Source organism: Littorina saxatilis, linkage group LG8 (genome assembly GCF_037325665.1).
Source record: "Littorina saxatilis isolate snail1 linkage group LG8, US_GU_Lsax_2.0, whole genome shotgun sequence".
NCBI lineage: Eukaryota > Metazoa > Mollusca > Gastropoda > Littorinimorpha > Littorinidae > Littorina > Littorina saxatilis.
This window is the reverse complement of record NC_090252.1, coordinates 34,027,686-34,049,856: the sequence shown is the minus strand read 5'-3', so window position 1 is coordinate 34,049,856 and position 22,171 is coordinate 34,027,686. Positions and strand designations below refer to the sequence as shown.

Here is a 22,171-nt window from a genome sequence, read left to right as displayed (position 1 = left end):
CACAAAAAAGTTTTCAAAAGAGAATTTAACAATTGCTTTAAAAGTTAAAGGATAAGGATACGATAAGGATAAGATTTTATATGACGGGCGCTGTGGCGGGGTGGTAAGACGTCGGCCTCTTGATCGGAAGGTCGATGGTTCGAATCCCGGTCGCGGCCGCCTGGTGGGTTAAGTGTGGAGATTTTTCCGATCTCCCAGGTCAACTTATGTGCAGACCTGCTAGTGGCTTATCCCCCTTCGTGTGTACACGCAAGCACAAGACCAAGTGCGCACGGAAAAGATCCTGTAATCCATGTCAGAGTTCGGTGGGTTATAGAAACACGAAAATATCCAGCATGCTTCCTCCGAAAGCGGCGTATGGCTGCCTTAATGGCGGGGTAAAAACGGCCATACACGTAAAATTCCACTCGTGCAAAAAACACGAGTGTACGTGGGAGTTTCAGCCCACGAACGCAGAAGAAGAAGAAGATTTTATATAGTCCTGTGAGGTTGCCCTCATGGAAATTCGGGCTGCTTTCTCCATGGGGAAAGCGAGCTGCCATACAGTATACGGCGATACCCACACATTTTGTTTCCTGCATGCGTGTATTCATGTTTCCGAGCCCTGACACTTTCGCTGTGAACTTGGGTTCTTTATCGTGTGCATGCGGCCACCGAGGAGAGTCTGCACGATGTTGACTCTGGGAAATAAATCCCTCGCCGAACGTGGGGATCGAACCCACGCCGATTGCGACAACTGGTTTTGAAGACAGCGCCGCTACCGACTGAGCTATTTCCCGCCCGCCCGAAACGCTTAGTAAAATGGTCTGCAGTGAAATTTTGAAACAATACCTTTTTTATGTTAAATTTAACGTTTGCCAAAATAATTCTTCATGTAGGATCAAGTGCAAAGTTCTTGGTTTGACCTGAAGTTGACTGAAGTTTGCTGTGTGTACAATATTGTTTCATTTTAAATAATTTGAGAGAGAGAGACAGAGAGACAGAGAGAGAGAGAGAGAGAGAGAGAGACAGAGACAGAGACAGAGAGAGACAGAGAGAGCGTTGTGGCATACAAGCATTACAAACAAGTGTTTTTTCACCCATGCAGAGAGGCACCCCTATTCTAATCACATCATATACACGGACATTCACACACACACACACACACACACACACACACACACACACACACACACACACACACACACACACACACACAATATCAGATTTTTAAAAAAAGGTTATAGAATATGTACACATCGAATGCTTAACACAGAGAGAGAGAGAGAGAGAGAGAGAGAGAGAGAGAGAGAGAGAGAGAGAGAGAGAGAGAGAGAGAGAGAGAGAGAGAGAGAGGGAGAGAGAGAGAGAGAGAGAGAGAGAGAGAGAGAGAGAGAGAGAGAGAGAGAGAGAGAGAGATCATAATTAACTTTATTACGTCAGGATAAAGGTTTTAGGCTTAGCCTCATCTTCCAACCTGTCCTTGCAGGCCCCCTGACCCCCACAAGGGGCTCTGCCCCTTGACCCCGCCAGGGAGAACATCCCCCTGGACCACCACTGGCAACCCCCCCCCCCCCCTCTCTCTCTCCTCTTTGCCTAGTCCGCCCTGCCTTGGAACATATACAGAGAATAATTGTAAACGTAAGCAAAAGACTGCACACCCACACACACACACACACACACGCACGCACGCACATGCACACGCACACACACATGCGGCCGCACTCACGCCCACACGCATGCACACACACAAACCGCTGACATTCGCTTACTTACACACACACACACACACACACACACACACACACACACACACACACACACACACACACACACACACACACACACACACACACACACATATACCCCCACATCCCCCCCACACACACATCCCCCATACACACACATACTGCGTAAACTCACACACCATCACACACACACACACACACACACACACAGTCACACACTTGTGTGCGTTGCATATCTATGCACATGCTAAAATGAACAGAGCAGTACCTAAAAGGAACTGTAACTCATAAAATTGAATAGCTAGTAAAAACATTTAAGTTTTGGTTGAGTATATATATACATAAAATATTGGACTAGCAAAGTCATCAAACACAAGACCAAACAAAAACAAAAACAAACTGAGCCGGCTACTTTCGATACGAAGAAAGGGTTCGCTTGCGAGAGTTATGTCCCTTAAAAATCGAAGAGGAGACCACTCCGAAGTAAATCAAGGGACAGCACTAGTAACTGATTTTCAACGAACCACGAACTCACAAGAAAGAGTTTGCACCAGGGAGATTGGAAAAAAGCGGGCAACAACATCACGAAAGGAACCCAACAAGAGAGTGTAACCATAATTCAGAGAGCAGAAGATTGATCTGGACTGAGAAGTAAGCCTTCAAGAGTTTTCCACGTAATCGTATCCAGAGTTATCGAGTGAGTTCTGTAACTGCCAAGTCATCGACTATCGAGTGAGGAGTCAGTACGTATAATTATTCTTTACAGCTCCCACAACTCTTTTTCACTATCACTGTCACTACCCGTATCCGACTATTTTTGAGATTTGCAAAGTTTATACCATTGTGAGAATCTGAATCTGATACAATTACAGTGACCATTGGGCCGTCTGGTTGGTTTTTTTCTCTTTGAGTTTGAGTTTGATGTTTTTACTTTGAGTTTTACTTGTTTGTTGATTCTATCTGGATCTGGCTGCCCCACATAGTGGTGTTCGTGGGGAGTACGTGACAGAAGCGGACTATTTCGTTAACTGTTTACTTGTAAATTCCCATTTTGAAAACATGTATACATGACTTTTTCAGATTAAAAATCTGTCAGCAATGTGGAAAAGAGGTTGAACTGGTAACAGGAACAGTGAGCTGGTTGATCAACTTGATGGCATGGCTGTACCAAATCATTCAATTGGAACGGAACCGACAAAAACACCAATGTTTCCATTCTTCTTTGTGCTGAAAGTTTACACTGACAGGGACAACAAGTAAGTGACATTTTAAACTCTTGTCTTAAAGCCATATGTACTCGATGACTATACACGCTAATTGCTTTACCAACAGCTGGAGACATGCTAAATTAAGTTCCCTGCAAAATATTGTGGTCTAGGACCCCTTAAATGTTGAGATATTTGAATTTTTATTTTGATCTAGATCGTCCTATTTATAGATTTGCCAACAGAGGGAACGTTGACGCAAGGGAAATAACTCCGCGTCTTTGTTGACATCCTCACTTTTTCAGAGGCTAGAACAAGCTGTAATGCATGTATATGGTCCGCGCATGGCGACATATCGTCATTACATGGTCTTATGGTGCGTTTGACATCGATTATGGGCAAACTACACTTTGTAAACACGGGAGCGCGTACATATGCCTTTAAATTACCCGTACCACTTGTATAACACACACACACACACACACACTGACACACACACACACACACACACACACACACACACACACACACTGACACACACACACATATATTTAAACATCAAGTTTTTCTGTTCACTTTCAGTGATGGACGGCCTATCTGGTGGCCTGTAATTATTCCAGTGTCTTGGGGGCACAAGAGGCAAAACTGTTTGATGTTACTTTTTGTGTTTTTATTTCTGCATGCTTTATTTGGATTACTAGAAAACCTCTTTTTATTCCTTTGTGCAAATCTATTTGACCTTTATTCTTTTATTTTTAGTGAAAAACAAAACTGCCTGAGTTGGTGGGGAAGCTTCTGGACTCCAGGTCAAAAAAACAGTCGGCAGGGTGATGACAGATGGCTGTACCAATGAGTCATTCAGATAGAAAAGGAAGCAGACACCAAGGATTCCATTCTCTGTGCTGAAATTGTGAAAAGTTGTACTCTTTAACCAGTAAGTAAATTATTAACAACAAATTATAAAATTTCATTTCAAATTTAATGTAATTTGCAATACGGTACTAGCATAGCTGAATTTGGTATTTATGATCCACTTTTGTGTAATGTTTGCAACACACACACATACATTCAAATATAAACTGCGTCTGAATCAGTGATGGACATTTCTTGTTTGATTCACTGTCTTGGAGTTTGATCAAATTTTCAAACAAATTTTGCTTTTCTTGGGTGTGTGTTTGTTTTTGTTTAGCCCTTAATTGTGATGCACAGACAGACACACACACTTAAAGACACACTCACTTTTAGGACCTTGCTTTTTGACTCACATGCGAAGCAAAAGTGAGTCTATGTACTCACCCGAGTCGTCCGTCTGTCCGGAAAACTTTAACGTTGGATATTTCTTGGACACTATTCAGTCTATCAGTACCAAATTTGGCAAGATGGTGTATGATGACAAGGCCCCAAAAAACATACATAGCATCTTGACCTTGCTTCAAGGTCAAGGTCGCAGGGGCCATAAATGTTGCCTAAAAAACAGCTATTTTTTACATTTTTCCCATTTTCTCTGAAGTTTTTGAGATTCAATACCTCACATATATATGATATATAGGGCAAAGTAAGCCCCATCTTTTGATACCAGTTTGGTTTACCTTGCTTCAAGGTCAAGGTCACAGGAGCTCTTCAAAGTTGGATTGTATACATATTTTGAAGTGACCTTGACCCTGAACTATGGAAGATAACTGTTTCAAACTTAAAAATTATGTGGGGCACATGTTATGCTTTCATCATGAGACACATTTGGTCACATATGATCAAGGTCAAGGTCACTTTGACCCTTATGAAATGTGACCAAAATAAGGTAGTGAACCACTAAAAGTGACCATATCTCATGGTAGAAAGAGCCAATAAGCACCATTGTACTTCCTATGTCTTGAATTAACAGCTTTGTGTTGCATGACCTTGGATGACCTTGCTTCAAGGTCAAGGTCACATGTATTTTGGTAGGAAAAATGTGTAAAGCAGTTCTTAGTGTATGATGTCATTGCTAGGTTTAGTTATTTGACCTTGACCCTGAAGGTCAAGGTCATGTAAAGGTCAAGGTCAAGTATGTGAGTCGTATGGGCTTTGCCCTTCTTGTTTCATATTTTCTGTGAATAACCTTTGTGAATCATCAATCAACGGCCTGTTTAAGACACCCAGGGGTCCTTTTTAAGGCCTATTTTTCTCAGATATTTTGAGGTCTAACAAGGGGAGTTCTACTGTATGAGCAAGCCTTAGTTCTATGTTTAAGTATAACAATGGGTGAAGTGCATCTGACTTTATATTTGTCATATCATTTTAAAAGACCCTAAAAAGTTTTGTTGATCATCATTCTAAAAATACAGTCATGAAATTTCTGGCTGGATACTCAGTCCTCTCTTGTGTTACAGATGCTGTGAAGCGACAGGAGGTGCTCCTTCAGCAGATAATGGACAACAACAAAGAGTTTTGTATCACTTAATGGAACTTGTTATATCTTTCAGGGTCCTAAATGGAGGGTTTCACTGGAGCAGTGACTGTTGGACAACAAGTGCAGGGTGTGTTTGGACCTCCTGGATCAACATGTGTGCAGAACTGCTTAGGGCTTGAACTTCATGGGTGTGTGTAGGAAATTTCATATTAGATTTTGATATTAACATATTCCTGTGGTGCTATATAATTTAAATTATATGAGTAAATGAATATGTCTGTATGAATGTACGTATTTGCTGTGTCATTGTGGCATAGATATATAGACCTATAGCAATAACAAGACATACATGCTGTGAATATATGCTTTTATGCTCTCCTTGTACAAATCTGAATTAACTGAAATTTTTCTTAATGGCCAAGCACAGCCAGCTCTTTTCGACCTTTACATAGGGCCACAGTCAGAGATTGTAGAGTACACAGAGACAATTCATACTTCTTTGCGCTAAGGTAGGACTGCAGGTTATGTTTTTATCACGGCTTTGTCAACATACTGTCATTTCTGTCCGGCTGACAGTGCTGCAAACATTCATTGGATTGAAAATGTGTTTGTTATTGTTTGTGAACATCCTTTTTTAAAAGACCTGGAAAAAAGCCCCAGAACAGATTATATAATACATAATAATATGTAATTGAATTTAAATTTTCTTTTCAAATCAGTGTCTATTTACAAACTAGCCTTTGTTATTTTTGACTCACATGCGAAGCAAAAGTGAGTCTATGTACTCACCCGAGTCGTCCGTCCGTCCGTCCGTCCGTCCGTCCGGAAAACTTTAACGTTGGATATTTCTTGGACACTATTCAGTCTATCAGTACCAAATTTGGCAAGATGGTGTATGATGACAAGGCCCCAAAAAAACATACATAGCATCTTGACCTTGCTTCAAGGTCAAGGTCGCAGGGGCCATAAATGTTGTCTAAAAAACAGCTATTTTTCACATTTTCCCCATTTTCTCTGAAGTTTTTGAGATTGAATACCTCACCTATATATGATATATAGGGCAAAGTAAGCCCCATCTTTTGATACCAGTTTGGTTTACCTTGCTTCAAGGTCAAGGTCACAGGAGCTCTTCAAAGTTGGATTGTATACATATTTTGAAGTGACCTTGACCCTGAACTATGGAAGATAACTGTTTCAAACTTAAAAATTATGTGGGGCACATGTTATGCTTTCATCATGAGACACATTTGGTCACATATGATCAAGGTCAAGGTCACTTTGACCCTTATGAAATGTGACCAAAATAAGGTAGTGAACCACTAAAAGTGACCATATCTCATGGTAGAAAGAGCCAATCAGCACCATTGTACTTCCTATGTCTTGAATTAACAGCTTTGTGTTGCATGACCTTGGATGACCTTGACCTTGGGTCAAGGTCACATGTATTTTGGTAGGAAAAATGTGTAAAGCATGTGAGTCGTATGGGCTTTGCCCTTCTTGTTGTGAGTTTAAGTCAGATATCAACACATACTGAATGCATAGTTCAGTCTTAGAGTGGGAGAATGTTTGAGGCATAAATTGCTTTTGACAACAACAAAAGTTCCCGGTTGAATCGAGAAGCTCCCCCAAAATAATTTTATTACACATGCCTAAAGCCAGCATAGTGCAAGCAGATTTATTTGTGTATGTGCTTGTATAACATGTACAAAGACAGATAATTTGTACAAGTGTTGGCTCTTCATTTTTAATTATTTTTTCAGGATCCTTGGGGGGTTCCACTGTATCTGTGACTTTAGGACAACATATCAAGTTCTGGTGGTTTTTTGACCTAATGGATCAACATATGTGCAGACCTGCTGAGTGCTTGAGGTAAATTGGTGCATTTAGATATATATTGTTTTGCCTACCTGAGAGATACCACCCATGTGTCATGATGTGATAAATGAACCATCTCTTCACAGGCGTGTCTATCATGTAAATGAGGTTGGTTCAAACAACATGTCTGTCAGGGATGTCATTTTCCACTGCTTATGCAAAATCTCCGAGACAAACTTCATTCTCAAAACACTCGCGAGAAAATGGCAAGCCCAAACGTGTTACGAGAATGACTTTGCATCTGTGACTTTGTAATCATGAGCAGTGGAATATATAAGGTCCCTGCCAGACCAGCTTGCCATGACCTCAATGATATGCCCATATGTGCGTGTATGGTTTAGTTACTACATGGGTTATCTCTCCGGTACGTAGGAATTGAAAACAGAATACTTCATGGCTTGCTGTGTGGCACCAGATTTACACTTATTGCTTTTCAAATATTGAAATATTCACGACGGGCGCATTGTACACGCAAGCACAAGACCAAGTGCGCACGGAAAAGATCCTGTAAACCATGTGGGAGTTCGGTGGGTTATAGAAACACGAAAATACCCAGCATGCCTCCCCCGAAATTGGCGTATGCTGTCTGAATGGCGGCCATACACGTAAAAATCCACATGAGTGAACGTGGGAGTCTTAAGCCCATGAACGAAGAAACAGAAGAAGAAATAATATTCACTTTTACTTGTGTAAACCCAGTAACACACAGTAGGCTATGTAGTGTTCTCTATTTGTATCATTGAAACGCTTCTGTCCCGTCAATCACACTTTAAATTGCCTTATATTTTGGATGACATATGCCACCCCTTTGGTATTCCACTGATAATAGTTTAATGTTTTAGCTAAATAGTTTCAGCTAATCGCTATGGAGTATGCAAACACTGGAATTATATGCGATGAAACACTCAAGCTGCTTTCTCTTGCTTATAGCTGAGAGCAGCACTGTAGCTCAGTGACTGTCGGGTGGAGGATCCAATTCCTGCCTGTTCCCGACATAATGGATCAACATGAGTGCAGACCTGCTGAGCGCCTTATCTTCTTGGGTGTGTATAGATGTATACATTAAAGGCACAGTAAGCCTCCCGTAAACCATCACAGAGCTCCCCGAGCGTCTACATACAGTACAAGCATACTTCCATTTGAACGCTCACCGAACGGGAACATCCTGGCTGCTTTCTGTCGAGCGTGAAAAATTTTCAAAGAATTTATTTTCGTGGACTTGGTCCTCTACAACAATGGCGCCTCGTTTTGGTGCTGGACGGCTGTTATGAATATTCAATACCAGAAATCACGCCCGGACAGTAAGCCTCCCGTAAACCATCACAGATACTGTCAGGCTTTTACACACAGTACAAACACCCTTCCATTTGAACGCTCACCAAACGGGAATATCCTAGGTGCCCTACGTAAAGAGCGAGCAATTTTTAAAGAATTAATTTTGCCGATTGAACTCAGGTCAAAAATGAGTTACTTCCCTTCGGGTCTCATTCTATCGATGTAAACTGGCGATAGCCGTGGATCGATGATTATCAGAATGTTTTTGGACCGTGGTGCGTTTTTGCGCTAGACCTAACTTTTAAAATCTAAATAATAAATTGACAGCTTGTCACACAAACATTCTTTAATCATAAAAGAATTCTTTTTTCATCAAGACAAGATCAGTACAATTCGAAGTTGTGAAAGTTTGAAAAAAGAAAAGCCCGGAAGCAGGGTCACGCAAGGGTCGTAGCAGACGGCGGTTTATGCATATATCACCGTTCCTCTCAACAGTCAAAAACCATCGCTAGAGTTTTTGTGAACCACAGCCGTTTGTTTCGTGCATAAAAACGTGCTATTGTAGATAAGCTCACATGGAGTCGCATTCAAATGACTAACTGACGACTACATTGTGAAAAAAGGGAAACTGGATCACACTGGTTCACGATGGCTCAGGGGTAAGATAAACCACGCAAAAATAAATTATTTGAAAATTGTTCGCTCTTTATGGAGGGCACCTAGGATGTTCTCAATCGGTGAGTGTTTAAATGAAAGGGTGTTTGTACTGTAGTCTGTGTGTAAAAGCCTGACCGTATCTGTGATGGTTTACGGGAGGCTTACTGTGCCTTCAATTGTATTCATAAATTCACACACACACACACACACATACTGACAAAGACATTCATATTCATGCCTGCACACACGCAAGCACAAACATACACGCACCAGCACGTTTCAAACCCCCACCACCACCACCGTCTCAGTCGGTGCAGCTGTTTCGGAGCCTTTAGTCATCATAATACACACACAGACGGACACAACTTTTAAAAGTTAGATATATATGCACTAAAAGCCACGGCACTTTAAGTTAGGTTTCATTATCATTCTCTTAAAGTTTGGCCCTCTTTGCTTCAGTCTGCATGCTTTCTCATAGTCATACTGCTGTGTCATTGCAGGTTTCATTCCATGCTCTGGTGTGGGTGTCATAAGCAAGAGAGCCTCCTGTTCACTTCCAGCAGATGACTGCATGGTGAAGGACCTTGATACCACTTACAGACGTCAAAGCAGCTAGCTAGATGCCATTGGAGAACAACCAAAACTATTCAGCGGGTGCCATCGGCGAACATAAATACAAGTTACAGAACAGGAAAGCAGATATCACTGGCAAAGGGAACCGGACAGCAGCTACAATAAACTTAATCAGATGCCTGTAGCAAATAATCTGGACACCAATCACAAATCAAACAGATGTGGAGGACAGAGAACATTTCATGTGATTATTGCCACATATATAACCCTGTTTTGAAAAAAAGGGACATAACACCACACTATATACTTTCTGGTTGCATGCTGAAAACTCTCCATTGGACATTTAGTGAGTTTTGACTCACCAGGTCAGGAGAATGTCACTGATGGGGAGCATAATTAGGCTGACTTACAATGGGTAGACAGAATTGAACATTGTTGTTTTCTTGGATGGTTTTCGGGATAGACTTTACAAAGTTAACATACTGCTATGGTTTGATCAATTTCAAACATGACCACATTTGGCATTTTTTCAAAACCACATTTTTGACAAATATCAAGGATGTGTTGCAAAAGCATGTGTTCTTTTTTTTCTGAAATGTTTTGAAAGCTAGATTTTTGATACTTTACAGGCTATTGAAGTTGGATGACATGTAGATGTGACCCATGTAAAATTGACCCTCATAAACTTTTAAGTTCACAGAAATTAATAATAATAACAGAGAAATGGTATTATTTTGAATGTGTTTGAAGCAAGATCGTTGTAACTCAATAACCCCCGGCGGGTTAGGGGGAAGAATCTACCCGATGCTCCCCAGCATGTCGTAAGAGGCGACTAACGGATTCTGTTTCTCCTTTTACCCTTGTTAAGTGTTTCTTGTATAGAATATAGTCAATTTTTGTAAAGATTTTAGTCAAGCAGTATGTAAGACATGTTAAGTCCTTTGTACTGGAAACTTGCATTCTCCCAGTAAGGTCATATATTGTACTACGTTGCAAGCCCCTGAAGCAATGTTTTGATTAGTGCTTTTGTGAACAAGAAACAATTAACAAGTGGCTCTATCCCATCTCCCCCCTTTCCCCATCGCGATATAACCTTGAATGGTTGAAAACGACGTTAAACACCAAATAAAGAAAGAAAGTAACTCAATAACTTTATCTGTGTAAGGTCACACACATACAGGGTTAGATGACATCAAGTCAGCTTGATAGTTTGCATTATTCAAGTTCAGATTGGGGTAGAGTTCCGGTCAATAATAGGGACAATCATTGTCTCCTTTGATTGTTCACAGAGTTTTCATGTACTGATGTGGGCATGGTCACTTTCAAAGCTAATCATAGAAATTTAACTTGGCTGTAGGGGAGATAATTTTGAGAAAATATGTGTTGTGCTAAAGATGAATTCCCACAAAGAAGAGTGCTATGATAAATCTGTTTCGTGCATTTTATTATTACTTGTTCTGGTTAACAGGGTTATAAAAAAATTGCATTAAAGCTGTTTCTGCATTGGGACATTTACCAAAAATCAACAGCTTGGTTACTCACTGTGCAAGATGGACACCTTATTTAAAATTATTATTTAATTGGGTCTTTTACATGTTAGTGGATATTTTAAAAGGTTCTTACATAAGTTTGACTATTAATGCTCTGCCGAAAAATAAAAATAAAATTTAAAACATGTGATGAACCTTTACTTTCCTACCAAATGTGACAGATTGACTGCAGCGAGTGGCCTGATCGTGCACACACACATTCAATTCACACAAAACAATTGATTCAGCAAAAATTGGGGCCACATTTACATCCAGTGTAATTTTTAAGGCTATGGTACTTTTTCAAGAAAGTACTGCAGTATACTATAGTAAACTGTAGTAAAAGTACTATAGTACAAAATCTACAGCAACAAAAGTACCACACTGTACTATAGTAAACTATAGTAAAAGTACTATAGTACAAATGTACCATGCCAAAAATACCACGCTGTACTATAGTAAACTATAGTAAAAGTACTATAGTACAAATGTACTCTACGAAAGTACCACGCTGTACTACACTTTACTCTAGTAAACTGTAGTACATGTACTCTAGTAAACTATAGTTTACTATAGTATACTATAGTACATTTTGGCAAAAAAAGTGCTCAAAATACTATAGTACATTTAAATGTACTATAGTTTACTATAGTATACTATAGTACATGTACCACAATGTACTATAGTACACACTAATGTATTGTACTATAGTACTTTTTGTACTATAGTTTACTATAGTACTAGTACTATAGTAAACTATGGTACACCATAGTACAATTCAATGTACTATAGTACTTGTACTATAGTAAACTATAGTATACCATAGTACAATTCAATGTACCATAGTACTTGTACTATGGTAAACTATAGTATACTATAGTATACTATAGTACAAGTACTATGGTATACTATAGTACATAGTGTAGTACTTTTTTACTTGGGACACACCTCTATACCATATTGCTATTACCTTATAATGTCAAAACTAAAGAGGGTGAGGAGTGTGGTTATAGTGGTGACGGGGTAGCAAGAGGACTGCATGTGGATGCAGTGGGCTTGTTGTGGCTTGGAGAATACTGTTCAAAATGTCTTCCGTTGACGCACAATCTTGACGTTACACAACACGCGTGAAAAATGTAGTTTTCTGGAATAGACGGTGATCGCATATATATATAGCTCTGTCAAAACTGTCAAGCGTTGTGGCAGAATTAAGCTCCACTTCAGTGAGTCAAGCATAACTCATGGTCGACCAGCTGCCACCAGCAATCACATCGAACAACTACCCAATAAACATGCCAGAACTGGGCCACTGCTGGCTTTTTGCTGGCAAGTTTGGTAAAGCTGGCCATAAAAAAACCAACACTGGGCCAATTATGGTTTGCCAACAAAGGCCCAGTTATGGCTTGCCATCACTGGCCCATCTCTGGCATTCCAGTAATATTGTCGGCCAGTAAAATGCCTTAATTGGCCCACTGTTGGCACGCCATTGGTGGCCCAGTGCTTGTTTGCCAGCATTGGGCCATAGGTGGCGATTTGCTGGCAATTATAGGTGGGTTTTTGCTGGCACGCCAGCAGTGGGCCAATGCTGGATAATTGCTGGCAAGAAGATCTGCGACAGCACAGCGGTATGACTTTCTCACTTGGAGTGACGTAATGTACAAACAAATGTCGAAATATCTTGACGTCACTCGTGATGATGACGCATTGTCAACTAAATCCGGCCCGCGGTGGTTCTGCAGATGTCCGGTTATTTGTTTTGCATTCAACTTCAAGGAATTTCCAAAGCACCTTCTTCGATTTCAGTACGCGTCCGATCTCCTCCGGCTAGAAGCAAGCGTGGTGAGTTTCACAAACAGTTGTGTGAGCAGGTCGTCGCAACGGCGTTAGATCTAGTATCTTCTTGTTCTTTTCCTCCGTTGTCGGTCTTTTTTTCAACTTTCTTCTGCTGGACGTTTGAGTCAGTTCGCAAAATATAATAGACTTTAAGAAGTCGTCCTCTCTGTAAGAAAGAATCTGCGCGCGCACGCGCGCGCGTGTGTGTGTGTGTGTGTGTGTGTGTGTGTGTGTGTGTGTGTGCGCCCGCGCGCGCGGTTGTGTGTGTGTGTGTGTGTGTGTGCGCCCGCGCGCGCGGTTGTGTGTGTGTGTGTGTGTGTGTGTGTGTGTGTGTGTGTGTGTGTGTGTGCCTTTTTCCTTTCTTTGTGTGATTGAGTTTGTTTTGTCTCTGTCAAAAGAAAAGCACCATAGGCATTACCATAAGCTTACTTGTAACCAAACAAATTGCATCTTGTGAATGTTGACATTGAGTATGTGTCTATTCACTCCAGGACAAAGATTTGTGCAAGTGTCTGACTGCCCAACTGGATAAGATGCAGCTCGCCTGGGTCTCAGTTCCTGAGAGAAACGCAAGAGAGCTGTCCGAGACAACGTAAGCTTCGCAGGTTAGATCAAAATACATATTCCTGTTGACCCCTTACTTCTGCTTGGCATTTTAGTCAGTTCAGAAAATATGATAGATTACAAGAAGTCGTCCTCTCTGTGAGAATGCCTCTGTGTGTGTGTGTGTGTGTGTGTGTGTGTGTGTGTGTGTGTGTGTGTGTGTGTGCGCGCGTGTGTGTGTGCGCGTGTGTGTGTGTGAGCGCGCGCGCGTGCGTGCGTGCGTGTGCTGTTTGCTTGCATGCCTGCGTGTATGCTTGCGTTTGTTTGTTTGGTTGTTTGTGTGTGTGTGTGTGTGTGTGTGTGTGTGTGTGTGTGTGTGTGTGTGTGTGTGTGTGTGTGTGATATGGAATAATGAATTAAAACCAACAAAACTCGTTTGCTTTCATGTTTCAAGAGGTGAACGGCAGGAGGACTTGAGAGTTTCAATGGCTTACCGTAGGCTACGACGTCAGGACAAAGAAAAGAAGCGTTATCTCAACGTTGCGGATGCGAACAGAGAAATGACAGAATCAAGACAATCCTACGGAGGTTTACTGGGAAGTGAACAAGAAACATTCCTGCCTTTGGTCATCATGTCTCGAGTGTGAAATTTAGAACGCTGTACAAATAAAATAAAACAGTGAGCAACTGAAAACAAAGCGTACGTTTCTGTAATGTTTCGGTAATGAGTCGTTGCTGTTTGGAAGCTTTACATTTGTTTTGTTTTTAATATATATTACTGTATTGTTGTTGTGCCCGCTATAACTTCGTTGATGACGATATTCTGTCAAAACCACTGCCTTTACTTGCCAGATAAGTTACACGACAAATGTGATTAGCATTTCAATTGCATTTTACTGATGAATTTGATAATTACGCATATGCATATTGCTAATGTACAGCTTGACAGCATTGCCCTTTGCTTTATTTGCGCACGTCTTGCCGCCAGCATGGGTTGAAAAGTCCATTGATGTGCTGTGTTTTGTTATTGTTATTACATTCACAGTAAAAAATGACAAAACAAAGCATATTTATAGACTTCTAACAACCATCTATGGGCTAACAAGACTGTGCAGATCGAGTACATGAATAGAGCCGTCATTCTATCCGAATCAGTGGTATTGGTATATTTCCTGCAACTTATTGGCATTTTGCTGGCAATGGTAAAGACAGAAATATGGCATTTTGCCGGGCCACAACTGGCCCGGTAATTTCAGCAGGTAAAGGGCCATTAACGGAAAATATATGGAAAAAAGTTTTTTTTATATGGAACTAAAAACCTGCGAAATGCTGGCAAAATGCTGGGTTTTTGATGGCAAGCCATCAATAAGCCATCAAATAAATGATGGGTTTTTGCTGGCAAAATTCTGGCAAAATGATGGCAAGCCATCAAAAAGCCATCAAATAAATGATGGGTTTTTGCTGGCAAAATTCTGGCAAAATGATGGCAAGCCATCAAAAAGCCATCAAATAAATGATGGGTTTTTGCTGGAAAATTGCTGGCAAATTGCTGGCAAAATGATGGCAAGCCATCAAAAAGCCAGCAAATAAATGATGGGTTTTTGCTGGCAAAGTGCTGGCTTGCCAGTGATGGCCCATCAATTTGCCAATGTGCATACGGGTAATATGCCAGCATTGGGCCATAAGTGGGCCTTTGATGGCAGTAGTTCTGGCAACTGGCATTGCCATCAAAACGCCAGCAATGGCCCACTTCTGGCATGTTTATTGGTTAATTCCGATGTGTATGTCATGCAGTGTGTGTCCGCTCGACATGATGCCTTTTACTTTTGAAATCTCTACATCGGACCCACAGTTTATTGGCGATGGCCTGCACTGATAGCTAGATGGGCACGCGTGTTTCTCAAACTCACGTGACCTCAAGCGACATGCACTCACGTGACCTCAGGCAAACCGAGTTATTGGCTATCGCTCGGGGCACGTGATCAATATTCGGAAGACATGGAGTCATGTGGTGCGGACACTGCAACACATACACATCGGAGTCAGTTATTTGGTGCGATTGCTGGTTTTACCTGGTCGACCGAGTGTTATTATTTGACTCACATTCTTGGGCGCAACTCTTCCACAACGCTTGAAAATCCTTATTGAGTTATTTACGTAAAACGTCTTTTGACAGTTGATTTACAGTATAAACACACGAATCAGAAAAAAGGGAAACAAATTGTGTCTGGTCTTCCGTTGTACTTTTAGAACTACCTTCGCAACGTCGAGCTGATTTCACAGTCTAAATATCTCAGTAATGCATGTCCAAATTCCTACAGAATAGTGTGACATCGATTAGTAAAATTAAATATGTTTGACTCAACTTTTCAACAATGCTTGAACATCCTAACAGAGTTATTTTCGATCAACGTCAATTCCAAGAAAAATAATTCAGATATATTGCTCACGCTTGTTTGTGTAAAGCCAAAGTTTTGCATCTTACGAAAGACATTATTAACAGTATTCTCACACAACACGCCTATCTCATCAACATGCAGTCTAGCGCGCTGCTTCATACCACGGCAACAATATAACCACATTCCTCTTTTTGTCGTCAGTTGTACCTTTATAAGGTAATATCATTAAGGTATACAGGTGTTTGTAATGCTAGGCAAAGGTTTAAGTTTGAGTAGGTCCATGTAGCTCTATAACATTACTGTCCATGTACACACACACACACACACACACACACACACAAACACACATACACACACACACACACACACACACACACACACACACACACCAACACACACACTCAAACAATGCGTTTTCACAATTTATTTACATTCAAAAAAGCATGAGTCAAAAACAACCAGGATGAAAGACACCTTTTAAATTAAGTCAGTGCATCCGTCATCTTGTTGAAATGTAACAATTCCAACACGAAACAGGATGGCTGCTTTCTGTTAAGGGTGATGATTTTCTGCGGGCTTAGGTTTGCGGATTGGCCAAGGTGTCAGTTACACATTGTTTTTCCCACACAAAAATCCCACCCGGCTAAGAAAAAAGACCGAATGTCGACTAAAGCCAGTATTAAAAAAAATATACTGAGTCGTTGTGATTTACACAATGATTGATGAATGAAACGTTCAATCAGATACAATACAGAACAATCATACAATTGTTTTAATAATTTGATCATATTCTTAATCTTATTTTTACATAAATGTGTGGATACTGCGCTTAATCTTGACCTGGCACTCAGGGAAACATGCTGTGTCAGATCACGAACTATAAGGGGTTTATCATAATCTTGTAATCCTTGCAATGGAATGGTATAAGGGAGATAATTTGAAGAAAAAACCCACCTACCTCTTTCTTGGGTAAATTGACCTTTTACATTTGAAGCCTAGAATATGCTCTATAGGGAATGTACATTGTTCGCATAATGTTCAACATTGTGAGTTTTATTAACTTGCTCTATTGCACATGAAACTAACATTAATTGCGTTTGGTTTGCGAATATTGATGAATTAATCGATTTTGTTGGTGCGTTTTGCCAAACTTATATCCAGCCTTGTAAGGAAAAAACGCTAGTACGTTTGTACATGTATGTTGATTATAAACAAGTCGCGTGAAGCAAAATTAATACATTTATTCAATCTGTCGAACTCAGGGGGTGAAACTGACCACACTGCAGCTGCCGCTGATCGCTTGAAGTGACACAATAAAGCCAGTATAGCGCAGTAGTGTAGATGGCATAACTAGAAACCACAATTTATTTACATTCAAAAAAGCATTAGTCAAAAACAACCAGGATGAAAGACACCTTTTAAATTAAGTCAGTGCATCCGTCATCTTGTTGAAATGTAACAATTCCAACACGAAACAGGATGGCTGCTTTCTGTTAAGGGTGATGATTTTCTGGGGGCTTAGGTTTGCGGATTGGCCAAGGTGTCAGTTACACATTACACACGCTTTTCTTTTCTTTAACTTTCTGAGCTTATTTTAAATCCAAACATAACATATCCATATGTTTTTTGGATTCAGGAAATGATAAAAAAAATAAGACAAAATAATGTTTGGATAAATTACCAAATAATAATTTATTTTGTTTAATTTGTGAACCCTAACCCTAACCAAACTCATGATCAATTTTTAAGCTTCTAGGCTAAATGCAATCCCATAGTCCGGGCTCCGTCGAAGATTGCTTGGCCAAAATGTCATAACAAAATGAGTGTGTGTGTGTGTGTGTGTGTGTGTGTGTGTGTGTCTGTGTGTGTGTGTGTGTGTGTCTGTGTCTGTGTGTGCCTGTGTGTGTGTGTGTGTGTGTGTGTGTGTGTGTGTACATGTGTGTGTGTGTATGTGTGAGTGTGTATGTGTATGCGTGTGTGTGTGTGGGTGTACGTGTGTTTGTGTTTGTATGTGTGAGTGTGTGTGTGTGTGTGTGTGTGTGTGTGCGAAATGTCCGTGAAACCTTGCGTGTCTTTAAAAAAAAGGTTTACTATTGTCCTTTTTTGTGTTTTATATGTTATGTTTTCGTACCAATCCGGCAAACCTTTGATTTGTACCAGTTCTACCAGGAATAGGTTACTCATACCACTCAGTTTTTAATCCCGAGTTTAATCCCGAGAGAGAGAGAGAGAGAGAGAGAGAGAGAGAGAGAGAGAGAGAGAGAGAGAGAGAGAGAGAGAGAGAGAGAGAGAGAGAGAGAACAAAAACGCAGTGCTAAAGCTTTGTGCGGCCAACTTCGTGAAGTATATTTCGCGTAGTCGACTTTGCCCAGTGAAGGAAAGAGAAAGAAAGGTACTTACAATTCATGTTTTTAATTTAGTTGTTCATCTTGAAAACGTTCTGAAGTCTTTCATCAATTTAAGTAAGATCATGTCGAGACAGTGATACCATAAACTCCACACACACAGACACACACATACACACACGCGCACACAAACACACACACACACACACACATGCGCACGTACGAACACACAAACACACACACACACACACACACATACACACACACACATACACACACACATACATGGTTTTGCAGTCATTTGGGGTCGGCTGTGTAACAAAATGCCATCTTGCTCAAAACACAGGCATTTGGGGTCTCTTTTGTTTTACGTGTTAGAAAGTTTCTTACTTCAATAAGCGTTAAATGCCATTCTAAAGTGTGAAAACTCATTTCAAGAGGTTATTACATAAAATGCAACCTCCAGCGTGATTTTTAGAAAAACAGGCATTTGGGGACGATGTTTGCTGTACAGCAGTGAAATGGGGACGTATGTGGCCACAAAGTGCAGAGCTACAATAACGTCATCCGTGCTATGAATGTTTTAGGTGTTAGAAAGTTTCTTAAAACTTCAATGAGCGTTAAATGCCATTCTAAAGTGTGAAAACTCATTTCAGGAGGTTATTACATAAAATGCAACCTCCAGCGTGATTTTTAGAAACAAACAGGTATTTGGGGACGATGTTTGCTGTACAGCAGTGAAATGGGGACGTCTAAAACCGCAGAGCTATAGCTCTGCGCTGTGCTATGCTGTGCTGTGCTGTGATGCGATGTGCTGTTCTGTGCTGTTGGGTTGGGTTGGGTGTGTGCTTTTGTTCTATTGTCAGATTTTGTGTTGTGTTGTGTTGTGTTGCGTAGACGGTAGTGTTTACACATAAATAGAATACATTCTTGATGGGATGACGACGATAGATGTTGCATGAAAACATATTTTGCCTTCTCGTTTTCCCCCAATCAATTGGTAGATGTGTAGTACCTTTTCACCTTTTGCATTGGAGTAAAAGCTATCAATCCCTTTAAACCCAATTTTCTTGTGCCCCATAGTCATATCAATCCAATAATCTCTCTCTCTCTCTCTCTCTCTGTATGTCTATCTGTCTGACTGTGTGTGTGTGTGTGTGTGTGTGTGTGTGTGTGTGTGTGTGTGTGTGTGTGTGTGTGTGTCTGTCTGTCTGTCTGTCTGTCTGTCTGTTTGTCTACCTGTCTCTGTTTCTCTCTCTCATTCAGAAAACAAATGTTGCATGCTTTCTACATTGTTTTCGAAAATTACACATCGATTTGTCTCTCTGTCTCTTTCCTCTGTTTTGTTGCATCGGTTCCAGATTACTTTTTTGTATGTGCACAGTTTTGTATGGCCAAGTTCCCCTTCCCTTGTGAAGAGACTAAGCCTCACTTAAAAAATATTGTGAATTATGTCAGTCTGTCTATCTGTCTGACTAACTGTATATATGTCTCTCTGTTTGCCAGTCTGTCTGTCTGTCTGTCTGTCTGTCTGCCTGGCTGGCTGGCTGGCTGGCTGGCTGGTTCCCTGTCTGTCTGTCTGTCTCCGCGTCCGTCCATCCGTCCGTCCGTCCGTCTGTCTGTCTGTCTGTCTGTCTGTCTGTCTGTCTGTCTGGTTCCTTGTCTGTCTGTCTTTCTGTCCCTGCGTCCGTCCGCCCGTCCGTCCGTCTGTCTGTCTGTCTGTCTGTCTGTCTGTCTGTCTGTTTCTCTCTCGTGTTTTCTTTGTACATCATTTGGAATTGTGGTGGAGTTACAAAAGTGACCTTGACCATAACGATCGCCTGAACTTAACGCGGTTTTTAAAGCGTACAGACACACCAACAGTTGCTATACCGAAAAAATAATTAAACTGCAACATGTCTGTATTATAAGAGTGTGTTTGGTCGTCAACTTAACAGACCGCTGAGCCGAAGATCAATCAATGTAACGTTTTGTTTTGTCAATAATTAAACGTTCCAATGCCGACCTTGAGTGTTGTTTTGATTGTAGAATAAAAAGCCGAACTCATTTGTGTATTCCGAAGCATGTGGACTATGAACAATATCCAATTTTACATACTTTGAAACGACGAATGGACAAGAAGAAAAGAGAACAGAGTAATATAATAAATATAGACAAACCAGAATAAAAGCAGACGTAAACACGAGGACCGACTTAGCAACAGAATAGTAAAGAACCCCATTCTTCCCCAAGCTCTTTGCATTGAAAGTGCAGTGAAACTCCGCCCCCATCGCTTCCTAATTGCCTTTTGCAAGACTTGTCAGAAGGTACTCTCGTTCCTGTCTTTATCATCTATTGGACAACGTTAAGAAGTTGCATACTTGAATGACCAATCAGTGCACCCCATCGCCTGTCTTTAAACGACCATATCTCTTCAAGTACGCAGTAAGGAACGATTATTTGATTTATTGGGGTTATAAATCACTGGCACACTGCGATAGCTATAACCGCTCCAATGCTAGACAGTTAGCTCCGCCTTCTGTAACTTTTATATGACGGTTTAACTCATGAGTCTCAGTCAAGCACTTCCGATTCTTCTTTTCTAAATTAAACAATTCTTTTAGAATAACCCTCCTTGAGATATGTTTGTTTGTAATTTTGATACAGTATCTGAATGGAATTATTGCTATTTTTTTCGCTGTGCTTCAGTTTTTGTTTTTGTGTTGTTCTTGTGGGTGTTTTGTTGTTGCAGGGGCGGTTGTTCGGAAATTACGAAATAAATGGATAATTGATATTAAACTTCATTAATGAATAATCAAATAAGATTGAAAAACAAACATGCTCACAAAACATGGAAATTTGGCTTGTTGCTGTAAGTGTAAGCAAGTTTGGAAAATAAATAGGAAAATAAGAAAGCCAGATACTGAATCTCCTTCTGTTCCAAACTTATTCTTTTTATTTTATTTTCTACCCTCTTTGTCTGCAAAGAGATGCTGAAAAGGATTTTGAGGGGGAAATGTTAACTGGTTGCGACCATATGTAATCAAAATATCGTATTCAAAACAATACGTGTACGCTTTTTCATGCAATGACTCGGACAGATGTTTCAGCGAGAAATTCTGTAATTGTGTAAGTGCATCGTGAGCACAGCTTTTCGAACAAAAGTTTATTTTATTTTGTATTGTACATGTATGTCACTCTTAGGGTTTAAATTCAATCAACTACAGGAAAACATAAACGCTGAAGCGTAATTAAAGAAAAATACATACAGCGACACACAAATAGTTTACGAATAGACTTGAATTGATCTCAGTATATAGGGAGGGAAACGAAGGCACAGACAGACAGACAGGGAGAGACACACACAGACAGACACAGAAAGAGTGAATTGAATTAAATGAAGTCAATCCACTAATATTTTCATGAACTTATCTTTTAGAGAGAGTGAGAGAGAGAGAGAGAGACAGAGAGAGAGACAGAGAGAGAGACAGAGAGAGAAAGAGAGAGACAGAGACAGAGACAGAGAGACAGACAGAGAGAGACAGAGAGAGAGAGAGAGAGAGAGAGAGAGAGAGGGAGGAGGAGGGGGGATTTATTGTGCTTGGGGGGAAAAACGTCGCAAGATGAAGTTTTAATCTCTCGCCAATCAATATTACGTCTCAACATGACGTTCTGTTGTCTATGTGTCATTAAAAGGAGCCTTCAAGTCAAAGGTTTCTAAGCCTGCTATACAGCCAATGAATGTATTCATTTTGGGTATGTTTTCTGCACAAGCACAATGTTTGTTTGTTCGTTCATGGGCTGAGACTCCCACGGCTTTTACGTGTATGACCGTTTTTACC

At 40.6% G+C, this 22,171-nt stretch overlaps 1 protein-coding gene and 3 long non-coding RNA genes across 6 annotated transcripts in view; 3 read left to right on the top strand and 1 right to left on the bottom strand.

Annotated features, from left to right (window-relative positions):
• The window catches only part of LOC138973373 (uncharacterized), a 458,327-nt gene that overhangs the window by 4,998 nt on the left and 431,158 nt on the right, over positions 1-22,171 (top strand). The gene's annotated exons all lie outside the window — the stretch shown is intronic.
• Positions 1-22,171, bottom strand: part of LOC138973367 (hemicentin-1-like) — a 486,299-nt gene that overhangs the window by 101,775 nt on the left and 362,353 nt on the right. The gene's annotated exons all lie outside the window — the stretch shown is intronic.
• On the top strand, positions 2,364-4,178 carry LOC138973369 (uncharacterized). Its single transcript, XR_011457991.1, has 3 exons — positions 2,364-2,378; positions 2,808-2,983; positions 3,692-4,178. It is a non-coding gene; the product is annotated as an uncharacterized lncRNA (long non-coding RNA).
• LOC138973374 (uncharacterized) lies at positions 5,495-11,374 on the top strand. Its single transcript, XR_011457995.1, has 3 exons — positions 5,495-5,509; positions 7,082-7,190; positions 9,629-11,374. It is a non-coding gene; the product is annotated as an uncharacterized lncRNA (long non-coding RNA).